The following is a 21,647-nucleotide window of genomic DNA, read 5'->3' as shown; positions in this document are numbered from 1 at the left end:
GTTTAAGATAAACTTTGACTAAATAGAATTGGAAGGAATGAACAGAGTATTCGAATATGTTGTCACCTGTAAAAGCGGAAAAAATCCACATACGTCATGCTGGGTGCCCATGCTCTCCCGGCACAAATGCCTGTACAAGTAGGCGAGAACAGCAGCACCCCAGCTGTATTGGGGTAAATCATCTAGCAGCTGAAGATGATGAAGAAATCACAAGCTGACTAGGTTCCCCGAAGTGTTCAGGAACAAGAAGGAGCAGCAACAACCCCCCCCCCCCCAAACAGAAGGAGCAACAGCAACCTCGTATACCGGTGAATATGCAGATCATATGTCTCCCCGGTGATGTCGAATAGCTGTCAAACTCATGCGACTGGCCCCTGAGTGTGCAGTCTCATCCTGTGGCCTGAAACCAGTGAGCTGCTGCAGCATGTCCAAATACTGCCCACGCGTCATCTCTCTCATGGCCTGAGGCAGTGCAACGGACAGTCCATCAACATGCATCCCATATAAAACCTCCACGTCCTGCAGCGTGATGGTGGCCTCGTCAATGGGCAGGTGGAAAGTGTGCGTCTCCGATCGCCACCGCTCTATTAGGGCCGTGATCAAAGACCAGTCGAGCTGCAGCCGCACGATCTCCAAAATCCTGTAGAAGCCCGTATCCCGCAGGTGCTGGACTACACGAGGATAGAGTTGTCTGTCCTTCATAAAATCCCACATGTCGTCCACTCTCCTGGCGCGGAGAATCTGGGCCAGTAACTCTCCCTCCCATACGTAGGCGGACCTATGATCGCCCTGTAACATTAATAGCTCATCGGAGACAGGTCCGGGATGCATATGCGACACGTCCATGTCGTCTACTGTAAATTAAACAACATTAATTGTATGTTTGATCTGTAAATTAAATAATTATTTTTTATAATTATACAATATTTAATTGGACAGAGTATATATCTATGGGTTCCAGGCTCGATATTTGATGCCCAGTAGCACCAAGCTATTCTGAGTTCTTGTATGTGTCAATTTTATTATTTTCGTAATTTTGTATGTTTGATCTGTAAATTAAATAATTATTTTTTATAATTATATAGAGTATATACCTATGGGTTCCAGGCTCGATATTTGAGACCCAGTAGCACCAAGCTATCCTGAATTCTTATGTGTGTCAATTTTAATATTTTCATAATTTTGTATATTTGTTTTGTAAACTAAATAATTAATTTGTATCATATTTAATTGGAAATAGTATATACCTATGGGTTCCAGGCTCGATATTTGAGGCCCAATAGCACCAAGCTATCATGAATTCTTATGTGTCAATTTTAATATTTTCATAATTTTGTATGTTTGTTTTGTAAATTAAATAATTAATTTTTGTAAATTGGAAAGAGTTTGTGTTTGATCTATCAGTATAAAAGATACTTAAACTACAGGGATTCTACGCTAAAAGGCTCTACATTTTACTACGCTAAAAGGGCACTAGTCTTTAAGCAAATAAATAATCTAAACTAGATAAAAATAACAAATACATTTTAATCACAAAACAAACACAAAACACTAATATCTTACTCCGGATAAAAATAACATACTAGTTTAATCGCAAAAAAAAAATACAAAACAACATGGAAACATATTCAAAACAACTAATATGCATTATTATACGAGTTTCGACATAAACTAAATCGGAATACCTCGATTTATGTTTTTCGGAAAGTCGATGAATTGTAAATTTGAGCCCGAAACGAAGAAACCATAACAATAGAAGGCTTGGCTAGGATGTGGGACCTACAAACTTATCTTTTTGTGTGACGGGTGGGATCCACTATAATATTTTTAGAAGGAAATTTGGGGGGGAGGGAAATCAGAATTTTGAAATCGGGCGGGGTGGGGGTGGGGGGTGGTCATCTGGTTCGAATGTGGGGAAGAGGGAAGGGGACCGTTTATTTATGTATAGCGCGATATATAACTGAGCTATACATATATAGCACGGTTTATATATCGCGTTATGCACAACTGTCTTATTAGCCATATATAGCGTGATTTATAGTAATAGTATTTATATATATATAATAATATTTAAAAGAGTGTTATATATAAAAATGTCACTTTTTTTTTTAATACACATTTCTGTCACACTTATTCAAAACAACCACTAATGGGTTGTGAACTCTTTTAACGAGAGAGATGTGAAATGATAAAATTTAGTGGGGCCGGTTATTGATAGCTTAAATTCTTATATGTGCAGACGTGTAAATCTAAATTGCAAATAACAGTGTGAAATGACAAATTTAAGTGGGGCCCATCAGATCATGATAGTCTTCATGCAGTGGAAATGGGGCTGATAATTTGTGCTTTACAATTGGCTCTAAAGTTCTCTTTATTCACCAAATTGTGTGATGGCAATTTCCGTAATAATATTAAAAAAGAGAGGCAAGTATATAGGAGAAGGAGAAAGAAATTGTCAATTGGAAATTTGGAGTAGGTTTATTATTCTGAATGTGAAACCTACTTCTTTGTTCGCCACGTTGGTTTGTATAGCAATGTATCACTTTAAGGAAAATTCCAGTCTTTGCTACTACTCTGCAAAGAAAAGAGAATTTATCTATTAGTCGTTTTGCCGTCGGCGGATATGTGGCCCACTTGAGTCCTCGTAAGTCGTAAGCAAACCTGACTTTTGTCATCGTACTTACTACTCGCATATTGTTCTTTTTCATAGTTACCCTACCCCTAATTAAAAAAGTTAGGCTATTCTTGAACGAAATATTTTGTGAAAAATGTGATATTTAATTCAATATTTATGTACGTATAACATTTTGAAGATGAATAGCTCACAATTAATGCACAAGGTTATAAAAGAAGGAAGAAAGACATAAACGGTTCAGAAACAAGTCAGGGCGGCGGTACCTGAAAGGGGTAATAATCCAGTGCTCAGACGGCACAGTACACGACGCAGCTCCTAATAGTGGCAGATTTCGATGTCCAAAGGTTACCCCCGTATCACCTATTTTGACTTACCTGAGCTGTGAGAAACTGAAAAGACAGTAACATATTCTAGTACTCCATATTAGTAGTAAGGTAGACCAGAAATACACCTTTTTTTTTTTTTTTTCTTTCCAAATCGAATGGAAAAATCGTCCCAAATCAAAAAGTTAAATTAAATATATAAAAAAATTCGATTAAGTTTAATTTAATTTATTTGATATTGAGTAAAAAATATTTTGAACCAAACCGACATATAAATATATAATTTTTATATTTACTTTCGAGACTTTATATTGAATTTTCTTTTAAAATATGTAAGAAATATTTGGGATCTTCATAAGAAATGTAATATTTAATAGAACTACAAAGTATATTTATTTTTATTTATTTTAAATAATGGGTTGTATCACTTTCTTTTAGGTGTTATTGAAATGCATTAATTATCTCTTTGTTCTTCCATACTCATATGTCAAGATTTATTATATTTTTTTCGAATTGAAAATGGTATTTCGATAATTTAAAATTAAATAGAACATATCATTCATATTAATTTTTATATTAATTATTAAATTCGATTAATCTTAAAATTGTACATTAGCAAAAAATTATTGTTAGACGACTACGAAAATAACTATCATGTGTTACTAAAATAATTCTCCCATAAGAATATTTTAATAGATCACATGTTTGTCAATTTTTTTTTAATTTTTAATAAATATATATTCACTTATCAGAATTTTATATATAACTTTAACAAAGTAAAATTGAAATAATATTTATATGACAAAAATTCCGAAAAACCCAACAAAACCAAACCAATCAAAACCGATAGAGTTTGGTTTGGTTTGATTTTGATACATCAAAACCAAACCAACCAGGTCCATATTTACCCTTTAACTGCTACCATTATTTACTCCATATCCCTTTGTCAGAACTTAATTACATTGTACTTATCACTGTCGTGATTGTACATGTATAATTACATAATTATAAAAACTTTTTTTCAAATGATCCTATCGAAATATATTAAATAATATAATAAATAATAGCTTATAAATAGTAAGTATCTTTCAAATAAATAATATATAAGAAATGCTAGACACTAAAAAGTAAAAGCATTAAATAATTATAAAATTATCACACCTCCTTTTTTTCGGGGAAGGAATTTTTTTTTTCATTTTAAGTGATATTATTAAAAAATAATTAATTATTTTATTTATAAAGCCGCCACTTAAAATAATTTATTAAGGTGTCCCAAGTCACCATTTACTTTAAATTCCAATTCAAGAAAAATTGACTATGTTTTAAGTCTCCGAAACATAGAAAATCGGATAAGGAATTCAGTTAACTCGGGAGAAGGTCTGATTATTACATATTTTATACATGTGTGTGTTTTTTATCCCCTCCGCTTTTTAATTATATATTTAGCCATTTTAAATATTTATGGAATTATTTTAAACAAGTACGATGTCGTACACTTATCGTTTCATACATATCACAAATCGCACCACGTAAAATATACCCGCAATTTATGATATATTTATTTTTATTATTACTTTGAAGTTAGGATCAAGTCACGCAAGCGTGCACTCGAAGTTGGAGTTACGTATCATGACTATGCTACGAAAACTGCACCCATAATCTGATAATTTATTATTAGTAGCAAACTACAATGTTCAAAAGACTGTTTATGCTTTCTAAGTTGTTTGAGGTTATCTGTAGGTCCGAAATTATGGAAAGTATTGGTGTAAGGATTAAACTATTAAACTACAAGTTTTTAGCATATACGAACCTCGAAATATTAAGACTTGTTTAGTATCAGTACACGAGATAAATCTAATAGTTAACATGAAAAGGAAATTGGTTCAAACTTCAAACTTATTAAAAGGGGCTGCCCGGCTGATTATTTTTTAGAGACCATATTAGTTGTTCAATCTAGGTTGTCTTGATATTACATTGGTTAATATTATATTAATAGCCTAAGAGTTGGGTATGATTAGAGGCCCATGTTGGGATTCTTGATGATAGTTGATATTACTAGCATGTTTGGCATAGCCGGAGAAATAAATTTATTTTGAGAAGTGCTTTTGAAAAAAGTGCTTTTAAAAAAAGTAGTTTTGAAGAGAATCAGTTTGTGTTTGGTTAATCACACTGAAAAGCACTTTCGAGCAATATTATATTTGGCCAAGATTTTCAAAAAGTGCTTTTAAATATCAAATTACGAATAAGGACATAAATATATTTACTTAATAGTTAATATTATAAGTAAATAAATAATCTTAAAAATTTGCTATTAAAGGCAATAATTAAATATTTTTATTTTATTTAAATAAAATATGAAAATAAAATTTAAAATTACTTAATTATCTTAATATAAGTTAAATATATTAAAAATCATTCAACAATATAAAAGCATTCACCCCTAAAGTCACTATATATTAGAAAGTTATCCTAAAAATAATAAGAAATATTTATACATTAATATCCTAAGTATTAGATTTACGGTTATTTTGGTATATATTATATTTTGTTAAGGGTATATTTGGTAAGAAAAAAAGTCAAAACTGCTTCTGCTTTTTGGAAAAAACTACTTTTTTCTGCTTCTCAAAAACTGCTTCTGCTTCTTCCCAAAAGACTTTTTTTTCCCAAAAAAGTTTGACCAAAGGGAAAAAGTGCTTTTGAGAAAAAAAGAAAAAAAAACACTTTGAAAACTTGGTCAAACATGCTATGCATTGGTTAATAGTATATTAATTCCCATGGCCGCTGATGTTTGACCCGTCTGAGGTCCCAACACTAATAGTATATTACATAGGTCAAATTAAATGTTCAGCAACCAAATAAAACTTCTACAGCTCAATTATCATCCAGAATTCCAGGAAATATGAAGAAGAGGAATAGAAATCGAACTAACTTTTGAAATCCTCGTGTTTTGTTTTTTGGAATCTTTTGAATTTTCAGATCTCCGATTTTGGAAAAAATGCAGGGTTTCGTGTGTATGAGTGTGAGTGAGGTGAGTATCAGATGCATGTAAAAATTTATCAAATATAGACAATATCGCTGGATATAAGTTAGATACAATTTGAAACAATTATCCACTCCCGAATATTGTATGACCAGCAAATGATACACTTTTTACGACAATACACAAATGACAGTTTTCTTCCATTATAATCAGTCACAATAGTAAAAGTTTAGGCTTCATCTTGACGGTTTTGCAGGTGAATTATATGTTACCTTCAATGTTCTTGGGAAGCTCCCCCTCCTTATCATTCTTTCTCTTTCATGCTTATTTTATTCTTGACATCCTCCTCCTAGATAAATAGAGAGAGGAATCACTGGAGTAAGACAATCATCAACAAAAAATTTTAACATGGATAATGATACTCTAAAAAAGTCACCCAAATTCCCCCCAAAAAAACCATGATTATAAACTAATGCAATATTTGAAAGAACCAAGATTTAAATGAGTACACGATCCACAGATGGATCGGTGAATAAATTCAAATGCTTTCGAGTTTCTGGCAAATTTTAGGTGCAAGCTTTTTATGATAATATATATCCATATCACATATACATATCTATGTGCTTGTATTTAGTACACGAGAGAAGTTCCCATTCTTCCCATGTTATAATTATATGAGCACTCCTTTTTTAAGAATAATATTTCTTTGACTACAAAGAATTTTCACAATACAATTTATGGGGAAAAGGATTAATCCTTAATCCTTACATTGGCATAGTGCCACTAATACTTCCGAATTACAATAACCAGAGACAGGTATTACAACCTGATTTCAACTAATAAGATGGAGTAGTTGTTACGACAGTCCTCCTAAATTTGATATAATATTTCTTATTTGAGTGTTCCTTGCTCAAGAACTACCTCATATTTCCAAGTTAAAAGGCCATCACGTGCACTTGATACAAACTGGGATTCATGGTATAAACTTACGAGGAGCTACATAAACAGTACGGTAAAATGGGAGTCTCACTTCACAAACAAAAAAAAGGGGAACATGAAAATCTCAAATAATCACTTTCTTATTACTTTCACATTGTCATGTTTAACCATTGATATTTTATGTCCCAGCAGAGTACTGCATAATTATCAGGCATACAAATTGACTTCAAACCCGATTAACACAAGCGCTTTCTTTCATTTCTAAGTGCCCTAACTTTTAGAACCGATCAATAAATATCAACACCTAATTGTAAACATAAAAATCAAAAACTTCCTCTCTGTTTGGTCACTAATCATATACTTTATGTAAAAGAACAGACTTCGTAAATTCCATCACACAAAATGCTTTGATTGAACTATAATTTGACAACGTAAACGAAATGAAGCACCACCAGTAGAAATGAATGTCCTATATAGAGATTTTTTTAATGAAAAATATCCTATATGGAGATTTTAACATCTTGACCACCTTCCTACTATTATTTCATATTATTTTGATTGAAATAAGATCAGTATTTTAAGAAAACATCCATTCATAAACTAAATTTTGATGACATAATGTAGTAAGAAGAAACATGAGAAAATGAGGGCATGAAAAGTGAATGTCACTGGATGGTGGAAAGAAAGAATACAAATTGCAGAAGCAAAATTTAATTGTGGTAAATACTTACTTGTCACTGGCATATGAGAACTACATCAAACAACGTATCCTCAGCAGTTGTCCAATACCATTAATAAAAATACCAGGAGGAGGTTTCCATCAAAGGTTGAACTAAGATAATAATGAAAGATAACAAAAAAAATTCTCTGGTATGAACTGGCCTTAGCTACTTTCTTTTTAGCAACAAGGGGATATGTGAATGAGAGACTCATCTTACAGACTGAAGTACGTGGCTCCACTCCCCAAACCAATAGTTCTATTCCGTTTTATCCCAAGAAAGTATTTTGGCTACAAAATATAAGTACGTAACTCCAAATAAGTAGCACTAAATATAGAAGGCATATCATCAAACATCACAAGTGCACAATCCACTTCAAAATTTCAGTAATTAAGCAATGAAAAGATTATATAGGTGAAAGAAAAATATATCATATAACTTCATATATGTATTATGAAGAACAGGTGTGCAGAAATCAAGAGAACTAACCTTCCAGCATCAATTTTCATGCCTCAGATTTTTGGTAGGACAGTTTAATTCTGCACTAGTTAGTTGGTATCTGTTTGCTTAATTACCATCTTACTCTAGACTACAGCATCAAACCAGATTGGATTCTTTCATAAGTACACTCTTCGTCCCAACTCAACCATAACCCTCTGGGGTTTCCTGAGTTCTGGTGAAGTTCACATTTGTTCAAATGAAGCAGAGAAGATATCATGAATCAATTTCAACCTAATTTGGCAATATTATTGAGTAAAGACAAAGAAGGGGAACAATCATAATAGATGAGCAAAATCATGAATATGAAGCTAATATATTTCTCCTTGTTTAAAATTGAAAAAAACACCAAAAAGTATTTAAGCCTAGACAATTCATATATGCAAAGAAACAAATTGGGAAATAAAGAAAAAATCAGAATAGAACTCAACCAAGCAGTAGGATCGATGAACTAAAGGGTAACAATAGACGAAGTCAATAGCTGGAGATAGTAGTGAAAACTAAGAAACAAAAAGAAGCACAAAAACCAAATGCTCAGCAAAGCGCAATAAAAAATTGACAAAAGGCAAAGTAGTTTACAGTCCAACTGAGAACATTGAAAGAAGATCGAAAGAAAGATATAAAACAAATTCAGAGCGACGGGAGGAAACTAAACCAGGAGCAGAGGCTAGGACGGCGAGCAGAGCGGTTTGAGTCTGGTAGGTTGATGGAGCTCTGCATTTTGCTGTAAGTTCGAAGGTGATGTTGTGGCCTTTGCATTAAAACTAGGCGGCATATCAGGCGGATTGGGCGGTTAATTATTCTTAACGATTTAGCTTAACGGTTATCGACTTTTAAATGTATTAATCCGCTAGCCACCCGATAAGATATCGGGCGGATTGGTATCGGTTTAGCTCTTATCGGGTGGTTATGAGGCAGTTTATCGGCCTAATCCAATCTATATTGCGTGCATTAATTATTTGCTGATCGCCTAGCATATAAATTCAGAATAGGAAATTACGCATTGAGTTCAGACATACATGTCTGTTAACACCTACATAAGAATGATGTTGTGTGTCATGTGTTGTAGAGTGAAAAAAGCAAAACACATTGTAGGCTACATTACATCCCAAAGCAGACTACATATGAGTCCAGACATACATGTCTGTTAACGCCTACCATTAAATCCCAAAGCAGACTACATTACATGAGTCCAGACATACATATGTCTGTTAACGCCTAGCATATTAATTCAGAATAGGAAATTCCAGTCTACATTCAAAGTGAGTCCAAAATACATATTTCAAAATTATTATTCCATAAGTGAGCAGTCTATACAGAAATGTTTGGCCTGCAGCTAACGCCTAATAGTGCTTGAATTTCTGCAACTTCAAAGTTCAAACAACAGCTTTAAATTTCTAACTTAAACTCTCAACCAGGCATTTCACGCTATATCATTAACCATACAAACAGCACCGAGCAAAAGACAGTTATGTATAGAAATAGGGATGGATTATAAGCAGTAAACAATTTACAGGAAACGCAAATGCGCTCTTTCCCCAGAACATAATTCAAGACAGTACTATCGTCAATATTGTGGGATAAAAGTTATTGCACAACACTACTGTTCTTCTATTAAACATAGACAACATGCATTAGTTTAAAAAAACAAAAGCAGTGGTGAACCATAGATAGCAGCTTAAACAATCTTGTTGTAGGGTGGAATAATAAGCTAAGCTAATAGCTGGAAGAAGTGGAAGAAGTGGAAGGATTTTTGATATTTAATATATATATATATATATATATATATATATATATATATATATATATATATATATATTCTTAACGGATTATCCGTTAAGAAAATTGAATAATCCGCCCCCAAACCGATAAATCGTTAATAAAAAAATTTCAATCTGTTCCCCGTTCGTTAAACCGTTAACCCGATACCAATAAGCCATTAAGCTTCGATTTCGATTCGATTTTCGATTTCGGTTCGATTTTAAACACCCCTAATTAAAACACACGTGGATTGCAGTATTGTTGTGGCTATACAATTAAGAGACATGAGATCTGAAAGCCTAGATACGTGAAAAGTCAAAAATGCCCTTGATTTCGAATTTATAAACAATAAGCACACACGTCGAAACTTGAGCTTTTCTATTATACTAGATGGGATTGGGGCCCAACTATTTGCATTATACTGGGATAATATTCAGCTGAACATGAATTATACATCTTAACAAAATAAAACAGAGGTGCTCTCACAGGTCTTCAACTAAGAGCAGAAGCGAAGACCAACACCTATATAACTCGATCCACCACAGAGTTACAATTCTTTATGGCGCAAAGAGAAGCACCATAGCCACCAACACCAGCTTGAATAATAACCAAATCATAATCAAAAGCCTTTGAAGAAGCTCTAACATGCATAAAAAAGGAAGTAAACATATAATGGAATTCCTTAAGGTCATGAAATAATACTATTTTGTAGCCTAAACTCATATTAGCTACCATTAAATTACTTTCTAATGGTTTTTCCGGAAAGAGTTGTCAGTTTTGAATAGTTTTTGTAGATAAGCAGTATGACTAACTATACAATGACAAATTTAAGGGAGGTTGCACGACTTGGCTTTTTAGGCGGTAGCTGATGATGTTGCAGTTGCTTTTGAAAGGTGTTGAAGCATTTTTGTAACTTCAACTATATCATTAAGATAGTATTAGGCCAAACTTGGTTTCTGATCAACATTGGATGCAAACACTTGTATTTTATCAAGCAAAAAAAGGTTTGATAGATGACTTGCAATTCTCTCAAACATGTCTTTGTCGGATATGCCATCGCTTATGCATGGAAAAAAAAGTTGTCGCTACCCTCTGCTCTTCATTGATGCCATTAGACTCCGAACAACTATGCCTCGGCTTAATCCTGCAATAAATGAATAAGGTTAGTATCCACTTTAGTTCATCGAGTTTGAAATATTATTCAACCATCATCCTTTTTCTCATACATGTGGTTTCACCTCAACCATGTGTTGACAAGCTCATTATCCAGTACACTCTCCAAATGATGAAGAAGCTCTTTTGCTTGCCATATACCAAAGACAAGATCGGGTTCTTGATGATGCTATGCCAATCTATTGACTAACCATTTCTTGCTTCTGTATAATGCTCCATAATAGGTCATGTTGCTCTTTTCAGTCCATGTCTGTAGCTGTTGGGTGTGATTCCCATTGTAATCCTATTCCACATATATAAAGGATTAAATTAAAGAGATACAAACAGCTAGTTGAAAAAGACAGAAGAAGATAAATAATCTAATCTGTGTTAATGAAACCAAAGTAGCAACAATATCAAACCTTTTAAAATAACCATGTTCAGGTGATAGCCGAGTCTTGGACATGGAGATAACCAGTGGCTCAAAGAATCCTTACCCCTGCCACTCACTGTAAAATCCCTACCCACATCCACCAAATTACATGAAAACTATCTATTGTAGAAGCTCTGTACCAATTCCTATTTTTTTTTCCTTACTTTCGTGTTCTTTCAATAGTATACATTCCTCTTTAAGTATTGTAAACCCACTTGCATTTGTTTTACATTTTTCAACGCTACAAAAACATAGGATGCTTTTGAAATTTTTTCTGGAATCGAAATTAAACAAAATGACACCAAATTTGAAACTAATGGTAGAACGTTATATTGTGTATAATAACCATTCAAAACTGAGATGACTTCTTTACCAAGGAATTTATTCACCTTATCGTCAGGCATCTTAGTACTATCGCAGTCAAGCAAGATAGGCCTACTATTTGTCTTGTTATAAGAAAAGCAATGTGTTACACCCGAAAGCTTCCTGAAATTAGGACAAAAGGCAACAAGTATTTCTTAAATCGATCCCTTTCTAGAATTAATTCATTTCAAGATTTCTAAGTAAGTTCAAGTGGATTAGCTTAATCCCTTCCTAGCATAATGCTAATTATTTTGCGAATTGGCAGGGTCTTCCAAGTTGTTCTTCCTCTTAGAAGTCTCATTCTTTGGTTAATTTGCCCTTTCATTTGAAGCAGATCATTTATATATAGCTAAATGCTTGTTGCTTTACTGACAAAGCAGTCCATCCAAGGGAAGACAGGTAAAACATAATCCATAATGATGTGAACCATTTGGAGAAGGTAGTTCAATAAGAAGATCTGGAGATAGTTAAGGCACATGTGGAACACCAACAACAAAATATAATTCTTTTATAACATGATTAGCGAAAGCCATCTCTTCCCCTGGCCCTATCAGATTTACTATTATGTGAACATGTGTCAATGTGCAATAACCAACAAAAGTGTTCATCACAGTAATCCAATTTTCTGTCTTGGAAATGAGTGCATTCTAAAGCTTCATTATTTAAAACATAGATTGAGGTTTTCCCTACCAATGCATTACCACTAAAGTTGAAAAAATTGTACCAAAAATTAGAGATCGAAACACACTGTTTTAATGCAAATACCAAAAAATCTTCAACACACAGAGTCCTAAGAACGTAACTAACCTCCCCTCCTGACACAAAGAATAATAAAAACAATTTCTACATACCAATTTTCACAATAAAATTTCTGTAGAAATCCTTAAATCCACACCAATATTCACAATAAATTTCCGTAAAAAAACTAAAATTCAAAGCAAGCACCATTGTGAATCCCCCCCCCCCCCTTTCTTCAGCTCCAACGAAGCAGCAAAAACCCATTTATTCAGAGTTTCAGCAACTGTGCAAATTCAAAATAGGGGAAAGTCAAACAGATTTTTTCTCTAAAATGAAAATTCCTACCAGAAGAAGAGCGGAGATGAAATAGTACAGATCAGTGAAGTAAATTGAAACGAAGTGATTACCTTGATGCAACAAAGACAGAGCAGCGAAGAAGTCCAAACCCCAATTTATCTTGTGAAGAAGATGGTAGAGCATCCACAAATGGAAGTTGATTTAATTTAAGCTATGAATGCGAAAGTACGGCAAAATCCATGGAGGAACAGGGTTGCAACTTGTATCGCAGACAATAAGTTGAGAATACTAAAGAGAGAGAATCACATGAGCTGTGTAGCGGTGCTGTCAGATTGTATAGGTGTAAAATGACTATGCAACCCTCGTTAATTTAAGTAGCATGCGTTATAAGATATAAGGATATAATAGAGAATTCAACACAAAATTAGACTGAAATGACTAAATACCCCTTGGTCGGCAAGCAGGGATGTCGACGGAGAGCTGCTTCTGCGCTCTTCTATATAAGTAGAACTAGATGGGATTGGCCCGGGCTTATACGGCCTATTATAAGAACAATAGCAGACAGCAGAAAGACATTAGTCATTCCTTGCTCAACTTTCATATTCAATTTTCTTAGTTCTTTTTACATAGCAGTGGTAGTTAAAGTTGAACGTAGTTTAAGTTTACGGCAAAAAGAACAGCAGCACAATCCCTTTTCACAGCTTGGAGTCACATTATCCAGTAGTTCCTCATTCCAAAGTCTATCTCCTACTGCTTGAACAACATTCTATAGGTTTAGTCCTGCAACAATGATTAGTCAAGTATGCTGTAAAACATTATATTCAGTAGTTATGGTTCCTTTAGATATTTGCAGCAGATAACTTTTTTTAGTTTTAGATTCAAGAATTGTATTTGAGTTCTGTTCAATTTTTTATTCTTGTTTGGCTATGTTTTGTCCGGTGAACCAATTAATGAATTAGGAACCAATCAGATGAGTAAGCTATTAAAAAGGAGTCAGCCGCATTGTTGTCTTAGTTATTCAATTAGCATATTAAAAGTTGATGTTTTGTCAGGTGAACCAATTATTGAATTAGGAACCAATCAGATGAGTAAGCTCTCTGTAGCATCTGTATTCTCTTATTAGTAAAAGAGCACACGTAAGCTAACTCAAAGAGAAGTACATCGCAAGCAAAAGAGTATAATTTGGTGAAAGCAATCAAGCCAAAGCAAATATGCCTTGCCACAGATTTCCTCCAAATCAAACCAACTGTACCAACCATATTTAGTGGTATACTTAGTGAACATATTGTGGCAATACTAATCTTTTTTAGATAAATTAAGAGTGACTATGAAAATTTTACTCAAAACAGTCTTCAAAATTGATTGGTAATATTATTGGGGTATTTAAAAAAATACATATATCAAGTGACTAAGCCCTAACACACAGCTAGACACACAAAAATTGAAGTTACCACTCAGATAGCTGCATAATATATTTGGATAGTGCTCATAAATAAGTTCATTCTGAAATGAACAATGAATTATCAAGAAAGTGTGAAAGCATGTGATTGGAACACTCACAGTTGATTTTTATGACAACTAAAAGAGTCATGTCTTTATTTGGGTGAAAAAGGACTGTCAATTTTGTTCATATGATGTATGAGCTTTCATTCCCTCTCTTTCTTTGTCTCTAAATTGAGCAAAGCTCAAAGCTTTTCCTTCCAATCACTTTCTTTTCTTTTAGTCCAAAATAAGGCTTGTTGTTCAAACAAAATCAAATAGATACAACATTGATGTATATATTGCGCATAAGAAAACTTTATCCCTTTTTCAGAAGGATAACAGTTTAGCAACGACGATTTGTAAGCACACAAGCCAACCCTTATTTATAGTATAATCGCAAAAGGTTTGTTTCAACAAGAATCACTGAAATGAACAAGCAAAACAACTGGCAACAGAATATTATAATCTCTTTGCCTTCGTTAAGAATATCGATTAAAAGCAGCAGATTAACAAAGAATTACCGGAATGCTTCATTTGTCTTATATAGAAAAATTATCCGTCTTCAGCAAAATTTAATGGCGTATTTCTTTAATGGAGATAATTCACAACAACTCCCAAACATGTATCATTCAAAAAAGAAAACAAAACAGCATATAGTTACAAGTGTAGTAGAAAAGTTGAGTTTAGCATTACCTCAGCTGATGAATGTGAGGACAAGCATTTGTTGTAGTCAGCAAGACATGAGAATTTAAGCAGAAGTCATTCTACTCATACTGACAGTTTCCTTCCTCCCTCTTATCATACAAGCCAGTAAACCTTCAGTTTCTACAAGTGTAGAAAAGCATTTCTTCAACAAATATCAACATCATAGCAAACATCAACATTTACCATAGAATTTAACAAACTCTCAAAAGACATTGTGTTTCCTCTGAGAAGAAACTTTATATTTTTGTTGACCAAGTATGTGCAGGTAGCATCGGATGACTTCAGGCAAATGATTGTACTCTTTACAGAACCCAACGGCTTTGGTATGTTGTAAAGCTAGAGTAATTGGCAATGTAACTTTTGAGCAAACCAATTGAAAGAATGCCTATAGTCAATATACCTGCACTTACAGAGATGTCAAAATTATAAACCATAATCTAATAGAAAAAGTTTCCACTAAATAACAAAGATGAGGATGTTGAGAGAAACATATGTACTCTTTGTCTCACTCACTCTTTCTGAGCTCATGTGAGCAAGATGAAAATAAGTCTGATAATTTAGAGAGAAAATGACATGACTTTACAATAACTTTGAAAAAATTGAAATAATGATGGCAATAGACGAAGTAAAAAGAAACAAAACTAATTTAATCCAGAAGCAACCAATTGAACTAGTTCAACCATATGGAAAACATCCTCGACCACTACGTAATTGCTTAATTCTCAAATCAAAATCGAGAGTATAGAATCTGAATTACTAACAAATAAGATACATCATACATCAATTGATTTTGAAGATTTTTCTCCCAGTATATTTTTCCTTTCTCCTAACAATCCGGTGTTGTTTTGACAAACATACATTGGCATACTGTTGCACTTCAAGATGTATTTCTTTCCATCACCAACATCCAACCTTCAATAAGTTGATAACGTAACATGTCAGCTCTAGATATTTCAACTCATAGAAACATTTGATAAACATGTTATTCATATAATACATGTGTAAAATCCTGAACGAACATTCACCATAGAAGAAAAGTTGAGGGTTTCACTTTCAAACTACACAGCTAGTAGAAGTGTATGTTGTACATATACCAGAGTCGTGGATCAATCTACACAGCATTAGAAGGAGAAAGAATCAGTCTCATGATTATAGGCACTCTTGAGGAATAAACTGACCTACTGAAATAGTTCACAAAAGTAATTCACTGAGATTTTCTTTATTAACATGAATTGTATGTCATTCAAGTCAAACTAATAGCCCCTTAAGCAAGCAATAAAAGGGATGAATAGATGTAAAAAATTGACTGCTATATAGGATGACAAATACAAGAAAAATGTTAAGAACTTACAGCTTATAGCCAATGCAATAGATCAAGTTTTTGAGGTATCTCATCCTTTGAGCTTATAGCCAATGCAATAGATCAAATTACCTCTTCATCTTGTAAGATAAAATTCTGAAGTCTTCTTTTTATTATTGTGAAGATTTTCTCGCTCTTGATTTTTGTCCACAACTTGCATTTTGCATGTTCAATCAGATAAAGCTGGTGTTATATGATCATTGTAGCTTCATAATTGATGTCGGTCCGTTGTGAAATGGTGTTCTGATACCTGTAAATCTATATTTAACAAAATACAGGTATGCCTTTTGCATCTCAAATTCATAAAATAGATAAGGCCGAGAAAGTAGAAATTATTTATGCAAGAGAATCAAAATTACTAATCCAATATGTAATGCCAATGAGGTCTTTCTTAAATGCCAAGATCCTCATATTTTTTGGATTGACAGGAAGGAAGAAAAAAAATGAAAATCATATTGTATAAACGAAACAAAGAAGAAAGATAGATGCTATCTTTATAGTAATAGTTAATGCCATTCATAAGACTTCCAATAACAAACATATTATATTTGAAAATAGGAAACTAATTATAAGGAACTAATAGTTTACATCAATAGAATAAAAACAGAATGTAAAAGGAAGCTTTACCTCAGCAGCTTTAATTAGGAAAAACATCCTGAAAACGAATATTATTTGTAGTACTTCTCACAGGTTGAATCAAGGTATCTATTCCCAAACATGCATGATCAAATCAGAAAAAATATTGACATGCATGTAGAAGAATCAATAAGAAACAATCCAAAAGAACAGAAAATCTAATAAATACCCACCAAAAAAATAGGAAGCTAGCATATAACCAAGGAATGGTGATTACCAAAGGAAGTGATGAAACAAAAGAAAGGTTGCAGAAGAAACTCACCTAAACAAAGAGCTCACACTTTGAAAAATGAATACCAGAGAGAGAAGCTGATAAGATTTGATAGTAGAGTTGGAAAAAGGAAAAATCAAGAAAAGGAAAAAGGAAATCGGAATTTATATAATCTCATTCTGTATTATTAGAAATAAGAATCAAGTATAAAAAGCTGCCTCAATGAAGATAGAGTGGTTCTGCGTTTAGAGATGACCCGGCTTCTTGGCTTTATGCCTTAGCTTAAACTTTCAATATCTCAATCTCTCTATATGTACTTTTCCAATCGATATTCGTATCCTAGGATTTTCGCTTTGATTTTGTAGGGATGAGTAATGGGAGTGTTGAAGCAATTTTTTGGGGAACAAAAGATTCAGGAGTCATACAAAGAAAAGAAAGAATAAAGAAAGGAAAAAATTGAATGAACATTGAAACTTAAAGAAGACCATGTGTTTTCCATTCATTGTAAGAGGTATAAGTGATGACACACGTGTTATGTAAAGTTGTAGTATAGATCTTTAAGATGGAATGACACAGAATTACTAAATTATCCATAAAGCAAGTTAGATTTCCAGAAATACCCTTCGTCGTACAGCAGACCTTCACTTATTATATAGAAGATTAGTGGAGGAGTAGCCCGGGCAAGTGAATAAAACTATTTTATTTTATTGTACATTCTGCTACCTTTCCAATTTTAACCATAATATTCTATGAACTTTCACTAGTGAGGTCTGCGCCAGCAATTTGGATTATGAAAGTAAACTTTAGTTTGTAAATCTATCCACTCTAAGATTTAAGTCTCGAGTACTATATAAATTGAAAGTAAATATTTTAATACTATTAAATCTGTTTCATAACCTAATTTGCTTTCGCCATCTTTTTCACTCATAGTCAGGCAGATAAACTAATGTATATTGTAGAATACTGCTGCTCAACTACATCCCTGATCCATCACATCTCTACATGAGATGTCTTACTTCTATGTATGTAGCATGAGAAGAAGTGATAAAATATATTTTCATGTTACTGCCTGCATTAGTTGTCCGTTTTTAGTAGAAATTGATTTTCAATAGCTATTACGCTGTATGTTTATTTATTATAGTACAAAAGGTCTCTTGTAAAGCTATTTTCGCGTAAATAATTATCTATTTTAGTACTTCCGAGCACTTAAAATAGTCTTAATATTGAGCATTTACTAAGTGTACACATAATTCGTGTCTATGTGAAGGCACCAACTCTCCAGGTGCCATGAAGAAGTTTTTACAAGAGATATGAAGCTGAAAGCCTGAAACATACCAAAATGATGTTGTTCCCCTTTTATTGTTAAATGGCAAGTACAAAATGATGTTATTCCATATAGCTAGGAACTATTAAATTAGATACGGCAAGAATAGTGGCAGCAATGGTGGTCCTCTTGGTTAGAAGAGCTAACTGTTTCACTATCATTTATATCTATCATCTCCTCCGTAATATTTGTTTGGTTAGCCTCCATATGGAAACAAACTAAATATTGGCCAAAGGGAGTATAATTTAGTACAAACCATGCACTCTCTCTACATTATCATTCAGAAAAACATACCAATGACCTCAAGTTCACACTTCTCTTTCGGAAATCAAGTAATGAATGTGAAAACTGAAAGGCAAAAAAGTTTTGCTTAAACATGTGCACAACCATCTATTTCTACTTGCCCTTTCCAATTGAAAACAAGTATTCATTAAATAAATCTCATCGTTTTTAATTGGTAATATATGTAATTTATAATCTAATTATAAGATCCTCTAAACCTAAAGTCCTACCGCCATAACAACAGAAATAAAGCAGAAAGTTTTGCAGAAAACACTAACAATCTCACTGCGGCAAACTTTTGCTAACCAAATCAACTGATCACCCTTTCTAAAAAGAGCTTTGACTGGAGACTGAATATTCTCATAGGGATAAAATCCCAACTTTGACCATCACATTTTCAGTCAAAAGCTTGAAATACATCACAAAGTGCAAACTTATTAAAGGAGAGCTAGGGATGTTTCATATTATATAATACGCGTTTCCACTTGAATACTTTCAGTTTTGCAAAGATATCTCTATTGGAGTACCTAATCATAAATTTGAATCCAAAGTAATAGTACTATCTTTTCCCTATAAAACCATGCTAAACGTGTGTTTTAACCAGGCCATCGTATGATGCCTATCATTATCCAAAATCTGGTATTAACTTTTCCAAATAGCAAGGGGGGATTATCAAGCAATTCAATTTTTCCTCTAGTTGATGCTAACTGGCAACTAATATGATAAAAACTTGTGGCAGATTAATCACAACAATACGTCCATAAAACACGCGAATTTAGTAACCAATAGTGACAGAAAGTAAATCATATATAAAGAAACAGAGAAGTAGATGCACTATCATAAAAAGAAAAAAAAATCACAAAACCTATAGACAAACTTGTGAAATAGTAACAACTTGTCATTTGATCAGAATCAAAACACAATAGTCTCTTTGCTTCCATTAAATATTGCAAAAGAAAAAAAAATCTTAACACTTTGAATTCTGTAATAAATTCTAATTCAAACTCCAAAGCAGAATGAAGCATAAATCTATATTTGCTTAATTAAATATATAACATGAGAGGTGCCATATATATAGAATAAGAGTGAATTGTAATCAGAACTACACCTTTCTCTGTTGTATAAATAGAACCAGCTGGCGACACGTGAACCAGACCAACAATAGAATGAAGACTACAATTCCAGCTTCAGATGCTTTCAAGGAGAGGAGCGAGTTGATGTTTATTCCGACATTGTTTATCTACAACAAGAAAACATGGAAATAACATGGTTGCCGAGTTAATCTATGTGTATGAGCATTAATAAAACAAAGAAAGCAATTAGAAACTTCACAATCACTTTAGGATGTAATCAAATTTTATCTTAACTTTTTTATTTACGCAACTAATTGCAAGTAGTAGTTGAAATAACTAACCATTATAATTTTCTTACTGCAAAGAAAAATATTTACAACATATAAATGAGCTCAAAGAGTTTGAGTTAGATTTCAATGGAACAGCTAGAGTTAGAAGAAGAAAAGGATCCTTCGATGCATTCGATTCTGATAGTTTAATCGCAACCTCTATCGAGAGGGCAAATTGTCATAGACTTCAGGCATGGAACAAAGGTGCGCGAATAATTACAAATTGAAATAATACAGTTGACGTGCAAATTATTAAATATAAAGGTAGAAACTTGGAATTTGTCTATCAATTTCAAGAACAAAATACAAAGTAACTGAACATAGACTATAACTAATTAGTTAATTACTCAGTAACCTTCAGCAATTGGCGATGAGCATACCAATTAAAAGCAAACCGTTCAGTTCCAAAAAGGTGAAACCTTGATTGCACCAGTCAGTGAACCTCAAGCTTTTTAAAATTCACCACTTTAGAGAGGAAATCCCATCCATGCAAGAGCAAGAACTTTTTAAGGACGAAATCGTTATGTCATAAACTGCAACTTTCGTGAACAGCTTATGTCAAAATTTGCATTACGGAGTTTATCCAAACTCGCTGACCATGAAGATCTTCCACTGGGGAATTTCATCAAATACATAGGTGGCATCGAAGTTCTTCCCTCTTTATCACTACTTTTGTCCTAGATGGAAATTTTCACAGAGCAGAGAAGTACTACACAAAACTTAAAATCCACATACAAATGGAAAATTGGAGACATCCGATGAGTGAAGATTTCTGATAAGTTCCACTTAGAGTTCTATCTCTTTGAAACCCTTGAAGAACAGTTGAAGAATGTGTTTATTCCCTGGGGTTGGAGCCTAGAATGTGTCGTCGGTTTCCGTTTACATAGCTAATTAAATTCCATATGGTTTGATTTTTATGCTTTATATTTTGATTTATTTGGTTCATTTTATTCAATTTACCGTAATATTATTAATTAAAGTATTCAAAAATACAAAATTAAAAATATTTGTTGACAAAGAGAAAATACCGTAATATTTTATCTCGAGAAAAAGAAAACTTTTCGTAAAGTAATAAATTTGATCGTTAGAAATATATTGTTACTTGGTTAGATTTAATTGATAAAATTAGAGAAAAAAGGAAAACAATATAATATATTTATGTTATAATTAATAATATATATATTATGGAATATAATATATATTTCGATACGGTATCGATATTTTAATTTTTATTTTAAACTAACAAATAATATTTTTTTATAAAAATTAAACCAAATAACATACCGAATACTAAAATTTTGGTACCATAATTTATGGACAGCGCTGGAAGGGACCTGTGTGATTGTGTCTCTGTAGAAAGTCCATTCAATTGCCAATAAAATGGAACAGATAGTAAAGTACAATGTA

General features: G+C 33.0%; 2 long non-coding RNA genes across 34 annotated transcripts; both read right to left on the bottom strand.

Annotated features, from left to right (window-relative positions):
- Positions 1-5,998: 5,998 nt before the first annotated feature.
- Positions 5,999-8,852, bottom strand: LOC108942967 (uncharacterized). The gene is made up of 2 exons (XR_001966858.3): positions 8,086-8,852; positions 5,999-6,287 (listed from the first exon to the last, which is right to left on the bottom strand). It is a non-coding gene; the product is annotated as an uncharacterized lncRNA (long non-coding RNA).
- Positions 8,853-10,501: 1,649 nt separating this feature from the next.
- LOC104121111 (uncharacterized) lies at positions 10,502-21,126 on the bottom strand. 33 transcript variants are annotated; one of them, XR_691812.4, is made up of 8 exons: positions 20,621-21,126; positions 19,947-20,078; positions 15,014-16,635; positions 12,949-13,618; positions 11,830-11,926; positions 11,430-11,527; positions 11,082-11,311; positions 10,502-10,999 (listed from the first exon to the last, which is right to left on the bottom strand). It is a non-coding gene; the product is annotated as an uncharacterized lncRNA (long non-coding RNA). The 33 variants fall into 33 exon arrangements; XR_011408952.1 differs by having other exon boundaries at positions 11,430-13,162; positions 13,285-13,378; positions 13,505-13,618; XR_011408939.1 differs by having other exon boundaries at positions 11,430-13,618; positions 15,014-15,425; positions 15,884-15,937; positions 16,023-16,635.
- Between the last annotated feature and the right edge of the window lie 521 nt (positions 21,127-21,647).

Source organism: Nicotiana tomentosiformis, chromosome 6 (genome assembly GCF_000390325.3).
Source record: "Nicotiana tomentosiformis chromosome 6, ASM39032v3, whole genome shotgun sequence".
Lineage (NCBI taxonomy): Eukaryota > Viridiplantae > Streptophyta > Magnoliopsida > Solanales > Solanaceae > Nicotiana > Nicotiana tomentosiformis.
This window is presented reverse-complemented; position numbering and strand designations above follow the sequence as displayed.